The sequence below is a fragment of the Orcinus orca genome, chromosome 15, assembly GCF_937001465.1.
Source record: "Orcinus orca chromosome 15, mOrcOrc1.1, whole genome shotgun sequence".
NCBI lineage: Eukaryota > Metazoa > Chordata > Mammalia > Artiodactyla > Delphinidae > Orcinus > Orcinus orca.
Window position 1 is genome coordinate 45,015,471 of NC_064573.1, and position 21,735 is coordinate 45,037,205.

The 21,735-nt window shown below is 36.0% G+C and overlaps 1 long non-coding RNA gene across 1 annotated transcript; it reads right to left on the reverse strand.

Annotated features, from left to right (window-relative positions):
- Positions 1-11,463: 11,463 nt before the first annotated feature.
- On the reverse strand, positions 11,464-16,551 carry LOC125961239 (uncharacterized). The gene is made up of 4 exons (XR_007471667.1): positions 16,497-16,551; positions 15,159-15,216; positions 13,727-13,786; positions 11,464-11,644 (listed from the first exon to the last, which is right to left on the reverse strand). It is a non-coding gene; the product is annotated as an uncharacterized LOC125961239 (long non-coding RNA).
- Positions 16,552-21,735: the final 5,184 nt, after the last annotated feature.

Below are 21,735 nucleotides of genomic sequence, written 5' to 3' on the forward strand. Positions count from 1 at the left end.
GGACAAAATATAGCAACAGGCAATTCAAAGGAGAGGAAATATGACTAGTGTTTAAAAATGTCTAACCTCAGTAGAAATAAGAGGAATGTAAGTTAAAACTGCAATAAGAAAAAAATTTCACATTCAGAAACTGGCAACATTTAGTCTGAAAATAGCATGTTTTGACAAGGATACATAGCAAATATATATATATTTTATAACCCACTGGTGGGAATTTACATGGGTACAACCAATTTGAAGGGTAATTTGACAATATATAGAAAAATTGAAGATGTCCATACTCTTAAGACTTAGTGGTTTTCTCTAGAGAGGCAATCACATACAAGTACACAAGGAGATATATACACAGAAATGCTTGTAATAAAGAAAAGTTAGCAATAACCTAAATTTCCATAAAGTAAAAAGCAGATATATATACATCTATATATAGTATATGTATAGTATTTATTAGCTAAATAAATAATTTAGCTAATAAATAACTTATTTAGTATTTATAAATACTAAATAAATCTATATTTAGTTTAGTATTCAGTAGCTGTGAGATGGATGTATGTGAATTATATGTTCCAAAGTGAATTATTCTCAAAAATATATTGAACAAAAATAAGCAATTTGCAAAACACTGTAGACATCAATAAAATAAATATAATATGTACTTTAGGGATAAAACATATATGCCATAAAATGTAATATTTGCTAAAATATAAGAATACCAAATTAATCATAGTGATTACTTAATATTTATTTACTTATTTCTTAAATAGGTGAGAGAAAGACAAATGTATAAGGGATTATTCTTTCAAATTTTTTAGGTCTAAAGTTTTTCACAGAAATAAGTATATTATATGGTCATCAAATTCAGCCAAACTACACACACAAGCACAGAAGGCCATTCAAGTGCAATGGAAAAGATGGTAATCTTCTAACCAGGAAAATGTTGATATTAAATGGGCTGTGAGTATAGAAAGTATCTTCTGAGAGCTTCATCTGTTCAGTAACAGGAGTCTAACTAGTGTGAAATCCTGCAATGTGGAATTATAGTAGTAGGACCTGACCATCACCAAAGTCTAGAATCTGTTTATGACTGAAGCTATGAGACCTTTAGGTAGACAAATGAAACAAGACTGAGATAAGGAAAAGGAACATAGGCTTTCAAGCTCAAATTCAACTTCATTTACTTCAGCATTTTAAAAATCTCCTGAAGCCTTTATAGGATATGCCATACCCTTTTTTACACTTTTTAAAAAAAATTTTTTTTCACAATAAATGTTCCAAAGAAAAAATTATTAGTATCTATATCTGTATCTCTATGTATGTGTGTGTGCATGCATTATGTATGTATATGCACATAAGTACATGTATTAACTTTCTAAGAAAGTACAAGGGGGCAGAGTGATGCCCAAATCATAACAGCAATTAAAATTTAGGAAAAAGTCAGAAAAACCAACTATGCTAGGAATAGAAAAATAGAATGGAATAGAATTGAAAGAATTAAGCTGGGACACTCATCACTTCTCAAGGAATTTCTCTCATTTCACTTGTATCTTATGAGGTAGGGGTATTTTCTGATAGATAGACAAGCCTATCATGGTAAACCCAGATGCATTTTCAATAATGCCTAGAACTAAGTATAGTTCAAGATTGAGGTAAAGCCCAGTAATCTACTTTGGTCAATAACTCCCCAGGAATAATACTATAGCAATTTGCAGTGCCTGTTCTTAGAGTAGGCACATAAAATATCACAATTCCCGTAACTGGAATTCAATGATGAAGATTGCATCATTCCCATTTCATAAACAAAAAGACAGAAATTCAGAAAGGATATAAAATTTTCATATAAATAAAAGTATATCAAATAAAGTTATTTTTTTCAAACAATGAAGTGTCAGAGCCTTGAGTTCAAAACCAGCTACATCTGATTTCATACACCATATTTTATGTTGCCGAGTTAAGTGGGGTTATTACAATCATGGCAGGACCCCCTAGGATGGGAGCTGTATTACAGTGAAAAGAGACCCAAAGCCCAGTCTGTACCCGCTCAGAGGGAACTGCCAAATTTCCCTATTATTTGAAACATTACTGTGATTTAGATATGGTACCTCTAAGAGGTACATAACACATAACTGGATGGGAACTCAAATTAAGATTTTAACTTCTGTTAAATCAATAATAATTAAATTTCAGATTAGTTTGCCATCATTTAAATAAAAAATAATAATAATAAAAAAAAACTAAGGTAAAGGACTCTGTGACAGGGAAGGAATACGGGGACACATCTGGGCAAGAAGGATTTACCTCTGGCAATCAACCTGAATGAGATCCTGGACAAAGCGGCCTGGGAGAATGGCAAAGAGGAAATGAACATCTTTTTTGCATATTTAAGTGAAGTTTCCAAAATCACCTGATATATCATATCTTGGTGATAAATCCACATGCATTTAAAATTTATAAACCTGTTATGCAGTACTTAATAGACTCTGGAATTTTTAGGCACATTATCTCTGATAGACACAAGCCGAGTGTTGAAAGAATATGGTGTTATTTACTTGCTGGGTAGAAGCTGGTGCATCCTATTGTTTAGTGAGATTAGTTTAGCTAGTGAGTCCTATTGTTTAGTCAGATTAGCTTGGTAGTGTTCCCCGGTCAAAAAGTCTAACTGGGATATTGTTTCATCACTATCTTCATCATCATTAGTACTGTTACCATTGCCAATATGATAATGTTCATTTACAGTTCAGAAAGTATTTACACATGCTTATTTACCTCTATGTGTTGGTATGGTATGTACAGGTCGGTGAATGGTGTATGTCTTTCTGAAGGAGACATTTGATCTGTGATAGATATATTTTATTCTCATTGCAAAAGGAATAACAGGGTTTTAGAAGGGGAGCAATAATTATTTAAAGCTTTAGAAATATCAATCTGGTTGGTTTGTGGAGCATATATTATAGAGGAGCAAAAGAGCCAAAGAGACCAGTTTGAAGAGTTTCAGTTTAGAGATGATCATGGTTTGTTCCAAGATGACAGATAAGAGGCAAAGGCATAGATCTGAGGTTCATTAGCATGTAAAATGCTATCCCTATTAGATAGGATTTAATGGGATTTAAATGAGTGCTTCTAAGACAGAATAGACAGAGAAGAAGAAAGAGGAAGGACTTTGGGTCACTGCAACATTTAGAGGACTCAGGAACCAGGGATGGAGACAGACTGGTATTGAGTTGCAGACTAAGGTAGTGTACACTATCCTAGAGAATCAAGGGTTCAGAGGAAGTGGTGACCAACAGACAACTAACCGTTGACTTTGGAAAAATATAAATCACCAGCCCTCCTTGATATAGATATTTTAGTGCTGTCTTAGAGAAGAAAGTCAAAACAGTCAGAAATATGGCTAACTGCAGCCTGGTCAACTGCAAGTGTGGTGTTGTTGCTTCTGATCACTCATATTCTGTGATATGCAGAATATCACAGAATACTCTGTGGTTGTGTAACTCACGCTCCATACCATTACAGGTTCTGTATAATTCTATTGAACACTCCCTTTGATTATGATTGCCTGGGTTCTATCTCTTAATAACTTCAGGTCTAATGATTGGTTATAAAAATCTTTACTTCAAGTTTCACAGTACGAAGCCTAAGAAAATTATCAATTAATATTATAGCAAACGTCCCTTGAAGTGTGTGTAAAATTTATCCCTAATTGGTATTTCAAGTAAATAATACCCTGTAAGAGCTTAATTCCTCTTGGAGGAATCTGGGAATAAATAAGAAAATATATAAGTAAATAAGGTAAATAAATAATTCTGACTTCCATTACCTGTTCACACATTTTAGATAAATTCAACTTATTAATTTCATTGTTCTCTTTAATATAATACAAACTCTCATTGAGACATAATTCATAATTATAAGAAATATAACTGTGAAAAGTAAGAAATATAATTGTAGGTAAATACAAAGAAAATATGCACCTTGCTTTTTTTGTCTGTTTCTATACTGTATCTACTGTGTGATTATATCTTCTAAACATATGAATATTGTAATACCATTTGTTCTTATATTTAGCTATCCTAGCTTTTAAATTTTATCAAATAATGTCTTTTTAAAATCACACACACACACACAAAAGCATGCACACAAACAAACGAGTATTGTAATGTCTATGTGTTGGCAGACAAACCACACAGGAATGCTTTATTTTGCTTGAAGCTCTGATAGAGTGTTTGTTAGGTATCTACAGTTTCACATCTCCTTCAATTCATCTGACATTTTCAAATATCACTACTGAAAAGGTTACAATTGGATAAAATGCTTTGCAAAGTTTGAGATATACTCTACAAAGTCTTCCCTTTGATTTATTTAATGGAAATTTTATATAGCTTATTAGCTATAAAAACTTCTCAGCAATCAATAATTCTTATGTCCCCACCATCTACTCATTGACAAACAGGCTAATCCCTGGCCAACGTTGTTTTTAAATATGCCTACGAACACCCCGCCTACCCCCCGAAACACAGATGCACACAGACACACAAAAGTAGACCCTTCTTTACCCTAGTCAAGTTCCTATCTCAGCAAACAACAATCTGGTTTTTTTCATTTCCAGGAAGTGTAAATACACACCTTAAGGCAGCAGGTTGTTCCTTCTCAACTGCTAACACATCTTTTGAAAAACATAGTCCCAGCCTTTCTTCATTATATAGAGTTCAATTTCCAAAGTAAATTTTATTTATGTTAAGTATGAACAAAAGTCTGTCTTAACTAGAGTTCAGCCCTCAAATATTAAGTGTTTTGTTTCATTCCTGCTGTTATAAAAAGTCCCCATACGATAAGGTAAAGGATTTATGTTGTGATTCTGAATTAAAAGATACTTAAGCGATGATGTATTCAAATGATAAAATGAAAAATTTGCAGTAAATGATAGTAGTATAACCATAAACATTAAAAGGCTTTTTATTGGTTTTTACTTCTTAGAACTCATCCTATTAGCAAAACATAGAACACTTGATTTAGGGATTAGAGTGCAAATGTTTAATATTGTGACCCTATAATAGCAATGGCAGAACTGACAAAAAGGAGAAGTGGGGGGAGGGAATGTGGGCTTACCAGTTTACCCATTTACATAATATGGAGTCATAACTGTGATTAGAAATACAGAGTCAAGCATAGCATCTAAAGTTATAAAGGTAACAAAGAATGGTTTTAAATTATATACCTATCAAAATCAGATGGTGGTAGAGAAGGAAGCAGGAAGGTAATATAAGTCAAGTGAATTCCTCAGCAAATAAAGGTAAGGGAATGTTATTTTTATTGTTACAATAGTGACCCGCAAAAGAAATAACATTTGAAATACTTAGAAGTCAAGATCTCTGTGAAATTAGTCCAAACTTGGAGAAAAGGAGAGAATCACCTCTGCACTGCCTGAATATTTTTCCTTATGCATGTGTTAGTATTATTTACATATAATTAATAACACGTTTTATAATTTGGTAAATAGTTTTAAAGACAGCTAAACTTTTTCTTTAATATCAGAAAACATAGCGCATAATCAATAAACTGAAACGAAAAATCAACATATTTGGTACACATTCTTCTGCATTAAAATTGATAATAGTAAGCAATTCTACTCGAAGATTTAATTATCAGAGGGTGCGTTTTGTGGCTAATTCATCCTGGCGGACTCGTTGGGTTACAATTTTGCACATAAGTGTTCTTCAGGAACAATATTAGGGTTCCTTTATGACAGAGGCAGGCAATTAGCTACTCCCACCTAAAATATCTCCCAGGCTAAGATAATGTCTTATATGTTTGTGATACAGAATTCTAGGCCTTTATCAAAGTACTTAAAAAAAAATAAATATGTATCACAAAATACTTTTTAATACAGTCAGAAAATACTGACTATGCCTATAGGCATTCTTGCATTTAACCTCTGTACAAAATGAGGTGACCCATGTGGACTTGAAAGTAGTTTTTAAAAATTATCTTAACAAAGTATTAAATTTCATAACTATATGTTTTTTATGTAAAATAATTTCCCTTTTAAAAAATTATACAGAATTTCTCTAGTTTAGACATCCACCACTGGCTTAACCATTAATTGTGGTCAATTCATTTCTCATCAAAAAACTCCACTGAATCAAATGATATTAAGGGGGGGGCACAGTATGAGAAAAAGTGAACATTTATTTCTCAATTTTCTCTACGTTCATGCTTTGTGTCTTACCAAATTGCTAGCAAAGTGCATTGGTAATATTTTTGTATATGTATTTGTGATAGAAAATACTTTATAGAATCATAGCATTATGATTCACAGTTAATATCCTCGGTAAATGAAATATATGAGGCTTAAATAACATAACATGCAATGTACTCTTTTCAAAGTTATTTTCCCAAATTAAGACAAACCTTATCCATAAAGACAATTTTAAAGGCATAAAATTTTAGGTCATGTTTCAGACATTGGGAGAGTTAGTATAAATTATTTTACTCTTAATAAGATTTCCAAATCCTTTCTCCTCTTTATTATTTTTCAAAAAAGAAAGAAAGAAGAAAAGACAGAGTAACTGTCATTCTGTTATGATTTTGGATAAGCCCTGATGATTGAAAGCACCAAAATAAATTATATTCACAAAGGTCAACTCCCCTGCCTAGCTTTTTAAACTGTTCATATTCCAACCCACCCTATCTAATTAGCTTTAGGTCCCCAAATACACAGTGGATGAAGTCCATTTTTTCCTTGTAACCTTTTTCAGTTTTCTGGTCCTGTTGCATATTTTGTTTCCTGAACATCTATTGCATTTAAAGCCATCTATACAATAAATATCATCTCAAATTACATTAAAAAAATTTGTTTTCCAGTGAGTCTATTTGTTACAGGAAGAATTCCATGTCCTAGATATATCAATTAAACATTGACCCAGTGTCCCTACAGTGACAAGGAATTCATAAAAAGCAAGGAGGAAATTCCAAAATATATATATGGGAAACAAATACCCATTGGTATAATAAGTTTTTCCAAGAAAATTTAGTAGTTTTAATTTAATTTATTTACTTAGAGGTGTCTGAGACAGTCTCCAAAGCGTCCTTCCCTTCTGCAATGTATGCAGAAGCATTACTTACACAATGGGAAATCATTTTGGTTTTAGATTCTATTCATGTTATCCACTGTTAGTTACACATTTTACCTGTGTCCTAAGTATCCAGTCAGCAATGCACCATAAATTCATAAGTCCCAGGTTTATTTTCATTGTGCAGAGAGATCAGGTATAGCCTACTAAAAATCATTTTGTGGGAACAACTCCTACGGAGCACCTACTGAACGCTGGCAGAAGACCTCAGACCTCCCAAAAGGCAAGGAACCCCCCACGTACCTGGTTAGGGCAAAAGAAAAAACTAAACAGAGACAAAAGGATAGGGACGGGTCCTGCACCAGCGGGAGAGAGCTGTGAAGGAGGAAAACTGTCCACACACTAGGAAGCCCCTTCGCGGGTGGAGACTTCGGGAGGCGGAGTGGGGGAGCTTGGGAACCGCGGAAGAGAGCACAGCAACAGGGGTGCGGAGGGCAAAGCGGACAGATTCCAGCGCAGAGGATCGGGCCGACCGGCACTCACCAGCCGAGAGGCTTGTCTGCTCGCCCGCCGGGGCGGGCGGGACTGGGAGCTGAGGCTCCGGCTTTTGTCGGAGCGCCGGGAGAGGACTGAGGTTGGCGGCGTGAACACAGCCTGCAGGGCGTTGGTGCGCCGCGGCTGGCCGGGAGAGAGTCCGGGGAGGGGTCTGGACCTGCCGAAGAGGCAAGAGACTTTTACATCCCTCTTTGTTTCCTGGTGCACGAGGAGAGGGGATTAAGAACGCTGCTTGAGAGAGCTCCAGGGACGGGCGCGAGCCGTGGCTAAAAGTGCGGAGCCCAGAGACAGACATGAGACGCTAAGGCCGCTGCTGCCGCCACCAGGAGGCCTGTGTGCGAACACAGGTCACTAGCCACACGCCCTTCCGGGGAGCCTGTGCAGCCCGCCACTGCCAGGGTCCCGGGATCCAGGGACAACTCCCCCGGGAGAACGCACGGCGCGCCTCAGGCTGCAACTTCACGCCGGCCTCTGCCGCTGCAGGCCCGCCCCACACTCCGTGACCCTCCCTACCCCGCGGCCTGAGTGAGCCAGAGCCTCCGAATCAGCGGCTCCTTTAACCCCGTCCTGTCTGAGCAAAGAACAGACGCCCTCCGGCGACCTACATGCACAGGCGGGGCCAAATCCAAAGCTGAGCCCCTGGGAACTGTGAGAACAAAGAAGAGAAGGGGAAATCTCTCCCAGCAGCCTCAGAAGCAGCGGATTAAAGCTCCACAATCAATTTGATATACCCTGCATCTGTGGAATACCTGAATAGACAACGAATCATCCCAAATTAAGGAGCCCTGTGGATGAAAGGCTCTTGGTGCTGCAGCCAGGAGTCAGTGCTGTGCCTCTGAGGTGGGAGAGCCAACTTCAGGACACTGGTCCACAAGAGGCCTCCCAGCTGCACATAATATCAAACAGCAAAAATCTCCGAGAGATCTCCATCTCAACGCCAGCACCCAGCTTCACTCAACGACCAGCAAGCTACAGTGCTGGACATCCTATGCCAAACAACTAGCAAGACAGGAACACAACCCCACCCATTAGCAGAGAGGCTGCCCAAAATCATAATAAGTCTACAGACACCCCAAAACACACAACCAGACGTGGACCTGCCCACCAGAAAGACAAGATCCAGCCTCATCCACCAGAACACAGGCACTAGTACCCTCCACCAGGAAGCCTACACAACCCACTGAACCAACCTTAGCCACTGGGGACAGACACAAAAAACAACAGGAACTACGAACCTTCAGCCTGCAAAAAAGGAGACCCCAAACACAGTAAGATAAGCAAAATGAAAAGACAGAAAAACACACAACAGATGAAGGAGCAAGATAAAAACCCACCAGACCTAACAAATGAAGAGGAAATAGGCAGTCTACCTGAAAAAGAATTCAGAATAATGATAGTAAGGTTGATCCGAAATCTTGGAGATAGAATGGACAATAGAATGGACAAAATGCAAGAATCAGTTAACAAGGACCTAGAAGAACTAAAGATGAAACAAGCAATGATGAACAACACAATAAATGAAATTAAAAGTACTCTAGATGGGATCAATAGCAGAATAACTGAGGCAGAAGAACGGATAAGTGACCTGGAAGATAAAATAGTGGAAATAACTACTGCAGAGCAAAATAAAGAAAAAAGAATGAAAAGAATTGAGGACAGTCTCAGAGACCTCTGGGACAACATTAAACGCACCAACATTCGAATTATAGGGGTTCCAGAAGAAGAAGAGAAAAAGAAAGGGACTGAGAAAATATTTGAAGAGATTATAGTTGAAAACTTCCCTAATATGGGAAAGGAAATAGTTAATCAAGTCCAGGAAGCACAGAGAGTCCCATACAGGATAAATCCAAGGAGAAATACTCCAAGACACATATTAATCAAACTGTCAAAAATTAAATACAAAGAAAACATATTAAAAGCAGCAAGGGAAAAACAACAAATAACACACAAGGGAATGCCCATAAGGTTAACAGCTGATCTTTCAGCAGAAACTCTGCAAGCCAGAAGGGAGTGGCAGGACATATTGAAAGTGTTGAAGGAGAAAAACCTGCAACCAAGATTACTCTACCCAGCAAGGATCTCATTCAGATTTGATGGAGAAATTAAAACCTTTACAGACAAGCAAAAGCTGAGAGAGTTCAGCACCACCAAACCAGCTCTACAACAACTGCTAAAGGAACTTCTCTAGGCAAGAAACACAAAAGAAGGAAAAGACCTACAATAACGAACCCAAAACAATTAAGAAAATGGGAATAGGAACACACATATCGATAATTACCTTAAATGTAAATGGACTAAATGCTCCCACCAAAAGACACAGATTGGCTGAATGGATACAAAAACAAGACCCATATATTTGCTGTCTACAAGAGACCCATTTCAGACCTAGAGACACATACAGACTGAAAGTAAGGGGATGGAAAAAGGTATTTCATGCAAATGGAAACCAAAAGAAAGCTGGAGTAGCAATTCTCATATCAGACAAAATAGACTTTAAAATAAAGACTATTAGAAGAGACAAAGAAGGACACTACATAATGATCAAGGGATCGATCCAAGAGGAAGATATAACAATTGTAAATATTTATGCACCCAACATAGGTGCACCTCAATACATAAGGCAAATACTGACAACCATAAAAGGGGAAATTGACAGTAACACATTCATAGTAGGGGACTTTAACACCCCACTTTCACCAATGGACAGATCATCCAAAATGAAAATAAATAAGGAAACACAAGCTTTAAATGATACATTAAACGAGATGGAGTTAATTGATATTTATAGGACATTCCATCCAAAAACAACAGAATACACATTTTTCTCAAGTGCTCATGGAACATTCTCCAGGATAGATCATATCTTGGGTCACAAATCAAGCCTTGGTAAATTTAAGAAAATTGAAATTGTATCAAGTATCTTTTCCGACCACAACGCTATGAGACTCGATATCAATTACAGGAGAAGATCTGTAAAAAATACAAACACATGGAGGCTAAACAATACACTACTTAATAACGAAGTGATCACTGAAGAAATCAAAGAGGAAATCAAAAAATACCTAGAAACAAATGACAATGGAGACACGATGACTCAAAATCTATGGGATGCAGCAAAAGCAGTTCTAAGAGGGAAGTTTATAGCAATACAATCTTACCTTAAGAAACAGGAAACATCTCGAATAAACAACCTAACCTTGCACCTAAAGCAATTAGAGAAAGAAGAACAAAAAAACCCCAAAGTTAGCAGGAGGAAAGAAATCATAAAAATCAGATCAGAAATAAATGAAAAAGAAATGAAGGAAACGATAGCAAAGATCAATAAAACTAAAAGCTGGTTCTTTGAAAGGATAAACAAAATTGATAAACCATTAGCCAGACTCATCAAGAAAAAAAGGGAGAAGACTCAAATCAATAGAATTAGAAATGAAAAAGGAGAAGTAACAACTGACACTGCAGAAATACAAAAGATCATGAGAGATTACTACAAGCAACTCTATGCCAATAAAATGGACAACCTGGAAGAAATGGACAAATTCTTAGAAAGGCACAACCTGCCAAGACTGAATCAGGAAGAAATAGAAAATATGAACAGACCAATTACAAGCTATAACAACCCTCAAGGAAGACTCCACAGCCTGGCTCTGAATTAACAGTTACTCTGGGGGAGGGAGACGCAAGAGGGAGAGGATATATGGGGATGTATGTATACATATAGCTGATTCACTTTGTTATACAGCAGAAACTAACACACCATTGTAAAGCAGTTATACTCCAATAAAGATGTTTAAAATAAATAAATAAATAAATAAAAATCATTTTGTGAATAGGACTTACCTTTATCTTTCTGCTAGTGAATGATACTAACATGAAGGCTTTGATATATGGTCATTAACTTGTTCACAACGTAATTTTATTGTAACCATTGTTCTTCTGGGTAGTTGCCAGTAGAGAGAGAATGAGTTCTATGTCTGCTGTTAATTATTTCTTATCCACCTCTGGTATATTAAATTTGAGGGTTTCTGTTTATCAAGAGAAAGAATTAAAAGAGAGACTAGGAAAACCACCAACAGGAAGAAAATAATATACCTATCCATCAAAACTTCATATCCAGTATATTTGTAGAAGTATAAATCAATAAAAAAAGACAACACAGAAAAAAGTAAAACAAGAGACGAAAGACACTACTAAATAAGATACCCAATGGCTAATAAATCTATATAAGGTGCTAGACCACAGAGAAATACAAACTAAAACGACAGAAATACGATTCCACACTTACTAGAATGGCTAAAAGACAAAAAATATCAGATGTTGGTGAAAATATAGAAGAACCAGAATTCCCAAACATTGCTGGTATGAGTCTATACTAGTACAACCACTCTGGGGAACTTTTAGACAGTGTCTACTAAAGCTGAATGTGTACAGTTCACAAACCCTCCACTCCTGGTAATATATCAGTCAGAAATATGTGCACATGTTTATCATAAAAGCATGTCCTAAAATGTTCAAAGCAGTACCATCTATAGCAACCACAAACTTGAAATTTCCCAAATGCCCTATCAACCACTGAATGAATAAGTGAAATAAATAAATGATGTTCCATTGTAGGGATACTTTCATACCATTCAACCCAAGTCCCTTTATCCCAGTGCTTTATTAGATTGGATGTAAACTCATGTAACACCTTCTCACATTAGGGAAGTTGTTATTAATAAGGTAGAGCACAGAGGATATGAAAGTCAAATTAATATGCAGAATCTTAAATTAATTACCAGTATTGTTTTCCAGAAAACAATGAAATTAGGGATTATATTTCTCATAGAATCTCAGTTTGACTTTCTGTATCCAAAACTCTGGATGGTTTTTCTAATCAAATATCTATCTGTAAACTTTATCAGTCGATGACTCACTTTCACGATAGGAACAGATAAATACTTATTATTACAAAATTTTAAAAGGGCAGAAACTCAAAGAGTAATGCATTTTAAAATTTTGAACAAAACAAAAGACAAAAGTCCACTAGAAGACACCAGAAAATTAAAAGCTGGCTTGTAGTAACTCTGGGCACCAACAGGAGTATATCTTGCCAATGCACTCTGATTTACTTAAGCATGTAATGTTATTTTTTTACTCTTGTAGCCTGAAGAGTCACAATGACCCTGTTCCAAACAAACAGACAAACTCTTATCTGTGAGGAAATTCAGAGCTGAGCTGAGGTATAATTTCCATAAACACCCTGACTACAGACATATTATTACGTTACTAATTGAAGTATTTCTTTGAAATTGCTGGTCGAAAGCCAATAAAATCTCTACTGAATGACACCCAAGCCTGCTAAAAAAATTACCTTTAATCAGAATGTCAGTAGAGCTATTAATAATTTTTCAGAAGCTGCTTCATACTTACAGAGGTAACCAGGCAGCTTCTGTGAAAAAGAGGAGCAAGATATTCCCTCTCCCCATTCCTTTACTATGACAGTGTAATTCGAGTCTCATTAATCTGCAGTGATACCTTCGATTGTCAGCAGGCATGGCAGAGATGGTTTTGGTCTAGGCTAATATAAAAATGGCAGGAGTAGAGTTTCCCACTCATTTTCATTGAGGTTTATTCACAGCACTGCAATACATGTAATGGAAGGCTTGGCCATCTTCTTAATAGTAGAAATGTAAGGACCGTCTATCAGTGCCAGAGGCAGGAAGTTGATATGATATATCAAGCGTCACTTAGCACTTGCACTTTCAGAAAGATCAATTATTACAATATTTATTTTAAACTGCCCAAGTTGTATCCACAATAGTAAGACATCCATCTTATCAGTTACATAGCTTTAATTCCTAACGTTGTTAACTGGATATTGCGTATTACTCTCTGAATTCTGAGAAAGTAATAATTTTTAATTTCTACTTAGACATTTCTCAATTTATCATCCTTTTCTTTGAATTCAATAAATTCTTGTTTTATGAATCTAGTCTGTAAGTCCTGGCTGAATAAACTATAATAATTGTGCCATGTTGTTAACTGAGAAATGGCTGTACTGCCTCATTTCTTAAAACTGTGAAGAAAAGATTGGATAGAATGATTGTTACTCAGTTATCTCATACTTGAATTTTCAGAATCTCCACAAAAACTGTGTTCTCTGCAACAGTCTTGTGAACAAGAACCTGTAAGGAAAGAAAGGGAAAGCACTTATAAACAAAATTAAATTTCTAGTGACCATGCTCCCAATTGAATTCTTAATCTATTTAACCCTGCCCAAGTTTTCCTCTTTCTGTGGAAGGCTGAAATTGTGTGCCAGGGAACCACTAGTTTTGATGTTAATAATTTATAGATGTTGGCAACGGATATAATCACTTTAAGTGTTATGGGAATAGCAGCTGTGAATAACTTAAATGTGTAGAATGAGGATTGAGGAAAGAGAAGTAGCATTCCTATTACATATTCAAAGTATCTTTATTTGCAGTGCAGAATTAAATTCGCTCCCCTAAATCAAACCAGAGGATGATGATGAATTTGCATTTAACTATACTGAGAAAATGGACAACATGTGGATTTTTAGATTAAATATCTAAATACAGAGGGGAAGAGGGAAATTACAAGTACCTTGAAAAAACATAACTGAAACACTCATAAGATAAGGAGATGTAGGCTATTCTGAAATGATTGCAGCATTCTTTGTGTTTTTATATATAACTGTTAAAATGCAGTAAGGAACCTTTTGTGAGATTGCTGATTTCACAAAATTTATGTTTTATCAGTATTTGCAGCCCTTTTTCACAATTCCTAAAAACTCTAAAAGAAGAATAATGTTTAACGTTCATCATTTAGTTTCAATTTACTTTCAAAGTATTCTTGTTACTAATATCTAAAGTCCTCTTTGCCAGGAATTAACACTTTCTTTCCTTTAAAAAATGCAAGCTTGTGGGCTTCGCTGGTGGTGCAGTGGTTAAGAATCTGCCTGCCAATGCAGGAGACACAGGTTCGAGCCTGGTCCAGGGAGATCCCACATGGCGTGGAGCAACTAAGCCCGTGCGCCACAACTACTGAGCCTGCGCTCTAGAGCCCTCAAGCCACAACTGCTGAAGTGCCCATGTCTAGTGCCTGTGCTCCAGGACAAAAGAAGCCACTGCAATAAGAAGCCCGCGCCCCGCAATGAAGAGTAGCCCCCACTCGTCGCAAACAGAGAAAAAGCCTGCACACAGCAACGAAGACCCAGCACAGCCAAAAATAAAATAAATTAAAAATATAAATTAAAAAAATAAATTCAAGGTTGTATCTCCAAGTAGATGAATTCATGTAACATAATGGCTAACTTTGTGTCACTAACCCTACCCGGCAATCTTCCTTTTTCTCCTTTCTGTATCGGTATGAAACCTATCAAGGGACTATAGAGAAGCTGCCTGAAAACGCTAAAAAGCTCTTCTTTACCAACCCCAATCTGCAATATTTTTTTTGTTACATGATCATCACACTTTTATTGTTCAAAATAGTTTGCTTTGGTGATTGAATATTAGGCTCCAATCTTGAGTACTCAACCTATTGGGTGCGCCGCCTTGAACAAATTACTTAACTTCTCTGAGTCTCATGTCTTCATCTATAAAATGAGAATAATAATATGAAGGAAGAGATGATACATGTGAAATTCTTAGAAAAATACATACAAACAGAAATCAAATAGTAATAATATAAAAATAGCTATTTTAACAATAATGCACATTTGAGGAATTCTCTCTGCCAGGCACATTTCTAAGTTCTTTATGTGTTTTATACTTAATTCCAAAGACAGCCCCATGAGACAGATAACTATCTCCATTCAGGAGCCCTGGATTCTATGATACTTGCTCAAGTCACAATATGTTGGCTGGTCTTAGCCTTACTGTAAGTTGCTCTAGAACCAAGCGTTTGGTTTCTTCTTTTATATCTTGACAACTTTGAGATGAATTATTAATGTGATTGATGTGCAATAATTCTAAAGTGTCTAGATTCAAAGTGAAGTAGTCTACAAAGTTTCATGTGTAGGATAGTGTATTGTAAAGTTCTCACAGTCATTTACTATCACCTGTTAGGTGCAAATTACTGTCCTAAGTAACTCTTCAGTTAGTAAGTTTAGGAAGTGATCTTTATAGAAATTAAATAATTTTCCCAAGTCACTGAGACAGCAGATAGCATAATTAAGGTTTGAACCAAGTAAATTCTGGCCTTTACATCCCTGACATGTCTTCTGGAAATGAATATTTAAGACTTCTACAAAGGCATGACAAAAAGTATAAAACCCAAGGTTACTATTTCCAGGCAAAAGCCTCAGTTATACAACATAGGAATTTTGCATGTCTGGGAAAAATATATTTTGTTCAAAACATTTAACTTGCAAATAGTTTTATTTGTTCATTTTTTACTTTGTTACAAAAATCCTGAACAGGTTCTAAAATGCAACTCACAGCTAGAATGCAGAGCAGATCTCAGAGTGCTCAGACACAGAGATAGACCAGAATTGCATTATTGAGGAGATTGTGAGAGGGTAACTGATTCCGGAAATAATAATTATTCACATACATTTACTCCCACTCCCTAGATAAATCCCACTAAACTTGTAGTGAAGGGATGGATATAAAGGCATAAATATGATGACAGAGAAACTAGGAGAGAGAGAGAAAGAGAGGGGAAAAATACCTGAAGAAGCCTGCGGAAGGAGTCCAAAATTTAGTAAGACCTAGCTAAGAGTGATTAGCTAATGTGACTCTGCTTGATACTAAAGGCTCCAGTTTTGCAAATCCAATGGACAGAGAAAAGGAAAGGTTAGACTATTCTGTGAAAGACAACTAACCCATCCAGAACCATACACATTCCCTCTTACACAGACACAGCTACACTTACCTACACTCTCATACATATTCTTCAGCTTGTGTGTAGAACACTGCAGAAGTCTATCACCTATTAAAACAGGGAAATAATAAAGAGTTTTCTCTGGAATGTGAATGGGCCACTCAATCTGGTATTTAGGACTTCACAAGTAAAGATCACCCACTGCTCAAACACCCAAAAGAGCAAAGCCTGCCTGTTCACAAGCCCCACCAAGTTACTATTTTTTCCACACAATAGTAAATGTGAATTAACAAGACAAGACACATAAGATATTTGGGGGATTCTTTTAAGTAAAAGAAACAAAGATAAACAGATAAAATTACTCCTAAAAAGATATGTGAGTGAAAAAATTGTACATCCTTAAAACAAGATACACTGTAAAAGAAACAATTAGAAGACAATGTTTTTTGTCTTTGTTTTTAAAACAAATATATGCAATAAATATCAAAATTTTAAAATTCAATAAATAGAATTTAGGTACTGGGTAAACAGGTTTCACTACAAATTTCTTTGAAGTGCTTTATGTTGGAAAATTTTTATAATAAAATGTTGGGGAAAATCAATAGAAATATTCAAGAATAAAGTTTGGTAAGTTTTCCCAAAAGAGCTGAAAACAAAGAAAAAGAAATTTAAAAGTTGTGAAAAAAGTAAGGAACATGAAGAAACAATTCTGTATCCCCAATATGCAACTAATAAGTGCTTCAGGAAGTCCAGAGAAACTGGAGTAAATAATAAAGAAATATGTAAAAAGAAAATTCTCCAAAACAAGACATGTTGCTCTAGATCGAAAGAGCCCACCCAGCATGAGTGGGGAAATTATGCACTTACTTACAACATAGTGAAGTTTCAGAATTGTAAATATGAAGAGATTTTATAAATTGGGCCTGGGAAAATGAAAGGGGAGATGCAGACATGGAGATAAGACCAGAACAGCATAACTCTCAGCAGCCATGCTGAATGCCGGAAGACAAGAGAGCAATTCCCTCCATGTTCCCAAGGGAAATTATTTTTTGCCTTAGAATTCTGTTCGTACCCAAACTATCAATCATGTATGAAGAAAGAATTCAGCTATTTTCAAACATGTAAGATCTCAAAAAAACCACCTCCAACACATCCTTTAGACAGTTACTTGAAAATGCAGCTCTTTTGCTCTGACAAAACAAACAAATAAACTAAGAATGAGGATCCAGACAAAAAAAGTGGTTTGAGTCCAGGAAAACGTTAAATGCGATCAATCCCCAGGATGACTGCAGTTCTGAAGTATCCCAAGAAGTCAGTCTGCAAAATTTGAGGACATATAAAACTAGAAGAGTAAAGCAAGGGGAAAAATAGCCATAGAAAATATTCAGAGTGGGGAACCACAAAAATTTTATGAAGACCAATGTACTCATCATTTATGACTTGGCTTTGTAGTGAACATTTTTAAAATAATTTTTAAAATGTAAACATTGTTTATGTGAATGCTACCTACCTAGAAATTACAAATATATGAACAAGAACAGGAATACAGTTAAAGGAAAGAAGTACAAATGGATACATCTTACAAAATGGGGGATAAAATGTACTTTTTTGCTGGCACAAGAATTAAAGATAGTTATAAAAGGTAACCAACAGAGTAAAAAAAAAATGCACCATAACTGTTGCGATTTGTTTGCCAGATGAAATACAGATTGCTTAGTTAAACTGGATTTTCAGATAAGCATAATTTTTTTAGTATAAGTACATGTTGTCTTAGGCTGTTTGGGTTATTATTACAGAATATCATAGAATGGTGGGTTATAAACAGCAGAAATTTATTTCTCACAGTTCTGGAGGCTAGGAAGTTCAAAATCATAGTGCCAGCAAATTGAGTGTCTGGTGAGAGCCTGATTTTTGGTCCACAGATGGCCATCTTCTCACAGTGTTCACTCATAGCAGAAAGGGGTGTGAAGCATTCTTGGGCTTCTTTTATAAGGACACTAGTCCCATTCATGAAGTCTCCACCTTTGTGACCTAATCACCTCCCACCTCCAAATACCCTCACATTGGAGATTAGGTTCTAAGGCATGAATTTTGGGGAGACACATTCAGTGAATAGCACATGTAATACTTGAGACATACTTTTTTGAAGATATTATTCTTTGTTTATAGGAATTTTAATTGAATTGGGCATTTTGTATTTTTATTTGTGAGGTATGGCAACCCTGTCTTGTTAGAATGGGGGAGGAAAGTTAGAGGTTGGCATAAGGTAAATCTTTGCCTATTAAAACAAGAAATTAATATGAAATATCATATCAAGTCAATTTTAAAAAGCTGTAGAAACATAATACATAAGAATACTGAGATATCAGAAGAAAAAAATTAAGACGCTAATAATCCTGACTCCGGGGACAGAGGTTAGAAGGGACTTAGCACAATAATATTAGCTTAGCCACATGCCTTTGTTAATTTAATCATATTACACTTTTAAAAATTAAGTAACTAATGAGTCCTATTTCACTGAGTATATTAAAGAAAATCAAACTGCAGTGATGAAGAACAATGAAAACTCTTTATAGTAAAACTATGAGCAATGATAGATTGGAAATGAGAATAGTTAGTACTAAGAATCCCCAAATTAGAGAATGACTATTCAGAGTATACTGGCAGGTATACAAGAATAGTGTGGGTCATAGAACCAAAGCAGAAAGGTAGATGCCAAATTTAGACAAGCATAGATTTAAGAACAATATAAAAGCATTCACTGGAAACAATCCAAATGTCCTTCAATAGATATATGGACGTACTGGGACACATCCACAAAATGGAATATTATTCAACATTAAAACGAAAAAGGACTATTGATTCACCCAGCTCACACATGCATGTAACTCAAACACATTACACTAAGTGAAAAAATTCAGTTTCAAAATACAGGAACAAAGAGCAGATCAGAGTTTGCCAGGGGTTGTGGTAGAGCAGGGTCTGAATATAAAGGGACAACATGAAGGAATTCCTTGGTATAATGGAATTATTCTGTATTCTGTATGTGCCAGATGTTACAAAAATCTATTTACATGTAAGAACTCACAGAACTATATTCCAAAAAAAGTGAATTTTACTGCATGTAAATTTTGAAAAAAAAGTACAATAACAAATTACATCAAGGTGAAATGAAGGGAGGATGGGATTTCAAAGGAGATAAAGGAGCAGAGGTAAAAATGTCAAATGCTAAGCAAAATCATCTTTAGGTAAATCTAACCAAAATAAGTCTGAACCCAAGGAAACATGTCTGATCCTAACTGGAGATAAATAAATAAACTAGTAGTGATATACAAGTATATATAGGCTTTGTACTGGTTACCAACCACACTAAAGCAGAAACCCAGCGAACCAACAGTTCAACGAAAAGGAAGCATGGCCCACACATTGCCTGCTTTATTAAGAGGCGTCTGTGGAGTTGCTTTCTAAAATGTTGGTAAAATTCTGAAAGCAGACAATTATGCATATATAACAAAAACAGAACCCTATTTTAGCTAGAAAGAGAACTATGGCTATTGTTTAATAAACTTTGTTATTTGGAAGTGAAGACAGGGAGCAAATGACTAGCTACTCCTTACAAACATCCAGGAGAACGCTGGGACGGTGTGGGGTAGTCAAAAGCCAATATATTAAATGGTTAATGTAATAATTTAGGGAACAGGGCTTCCCTGGTGGCGCAGTGGTTGAGAGTCCGTCTGCCAAGGCAGGGGACGCGGGTTCGTGCCCCGGTCCGGGAAGATCCCACATGCCGCGGAGCGGCTGGGCCCCTGAGCCATGGCCACTGAGCCTGCGCATCTGGAGCCTGTGCTCCGCAACGGGAGAGGCCACAACAGTGAGAGGCCCGCGTACCGCCAAAATAATAATAATAATAATTTAGGGAACAAAATTTATATTCTTAGCACTTGGTAAAATAATTCTCTTAATGGGAGAAAACTTCTGTTTTTGAGATTGATATCTATGCAAGATAAATGCAAGAGTCAAGTGGCAGTGGTTGAAGAGAGAACCCCATTTTCCAAAGGAAAACAGAAACTAATCTTCAAGGTGTGGGGGAGAGAAATTTGATATTTCAAAAGGGATATGTGAAACAAAGGTAGAATACAGGAGCATCGTTCAACAGTTGATGGAGAGAAGATTTAGGGAAGAAAACACCACTTCTTGGCTATATGGCCTACAGCTTGAACTTGAAAGAGAGAAAAAAAAGTGTGTGTGTGTATTGCATGTGGTATAAAAAAGAAATATCTTGTAGGAGATATGCAATATTACCACCGACACTATCTCCACCTACAACCTCCTCCTCAATGTGTTTCCCCTGCAAAATATTCACCACAATCCACAAATACATGACATACTGAAAAGCAGAAGAGACCAGGTTACCACACAGTTGGAACAAGGTTAAACAGAGTTGGTCCATGAAGGCTAGGCTACAGCTGATATTCTGAGTTACCTAAATATTTGAACGGTCTTTGCTTAAGCTTTAAAAAAAATCAATAAATAAATGACTGCTACAACATTTCTGTAAATTACTTTCTGCAGCTGTCCTGATGGATTGCTGACTGAAACATATAACCTCTGTCTTTCCATGGGAGGTGGGAGTGGAGGTGCTTTTCTAGGATAAATTTTACATGTAAGGTTCTCCCGCTCTATTCAGAAATCTTTTTTTTTCAGGAATAGTTTTTCTCTTTTACCACCAAACGCCTCCTGCTGCAGCTTGAGAGCTTAAAAGGATTTTGCTTGATGCCTTGTACAAGGTATTAATATGTGTTTTTTTCTTTATATTGTTTGCCCTTTTCATATTATATTGCCTCATTTGATATGAACATGAATAAAAATAAATTAGTAGAGCAGACCTTCTTATTACCAATTAAAATTTGAGAAAATTGAGGGTCAAGTATCAATGTGTTCAGGATCACACTGCTTGTAATTGGTAGAGAAAAATTAAATTTGGAAATTTTTTTATTTTCCTTTAGTTTTCTTATTTGTTGTGATGGTTTTATTTTATTTACATCAGAATAACATTGAGTTATCAGGACAAATCTTAAAAAATTTAGAAAACAAGTTCAAAAGAAAAACCCAAAGTTTCTGAAAGAGGAAAACATTAGGGGAGAGGTTAACAATAATCTCTGATATAAGAATAGCATCATATCCTTATCCAAATGTATCCAGGAGATAAAAAAGAAAATACCATAATAGGTACAGTATTGCAATCTTGGGTTAAGAATAATTAACTACAAGGACAAATTATTGCTTTAAA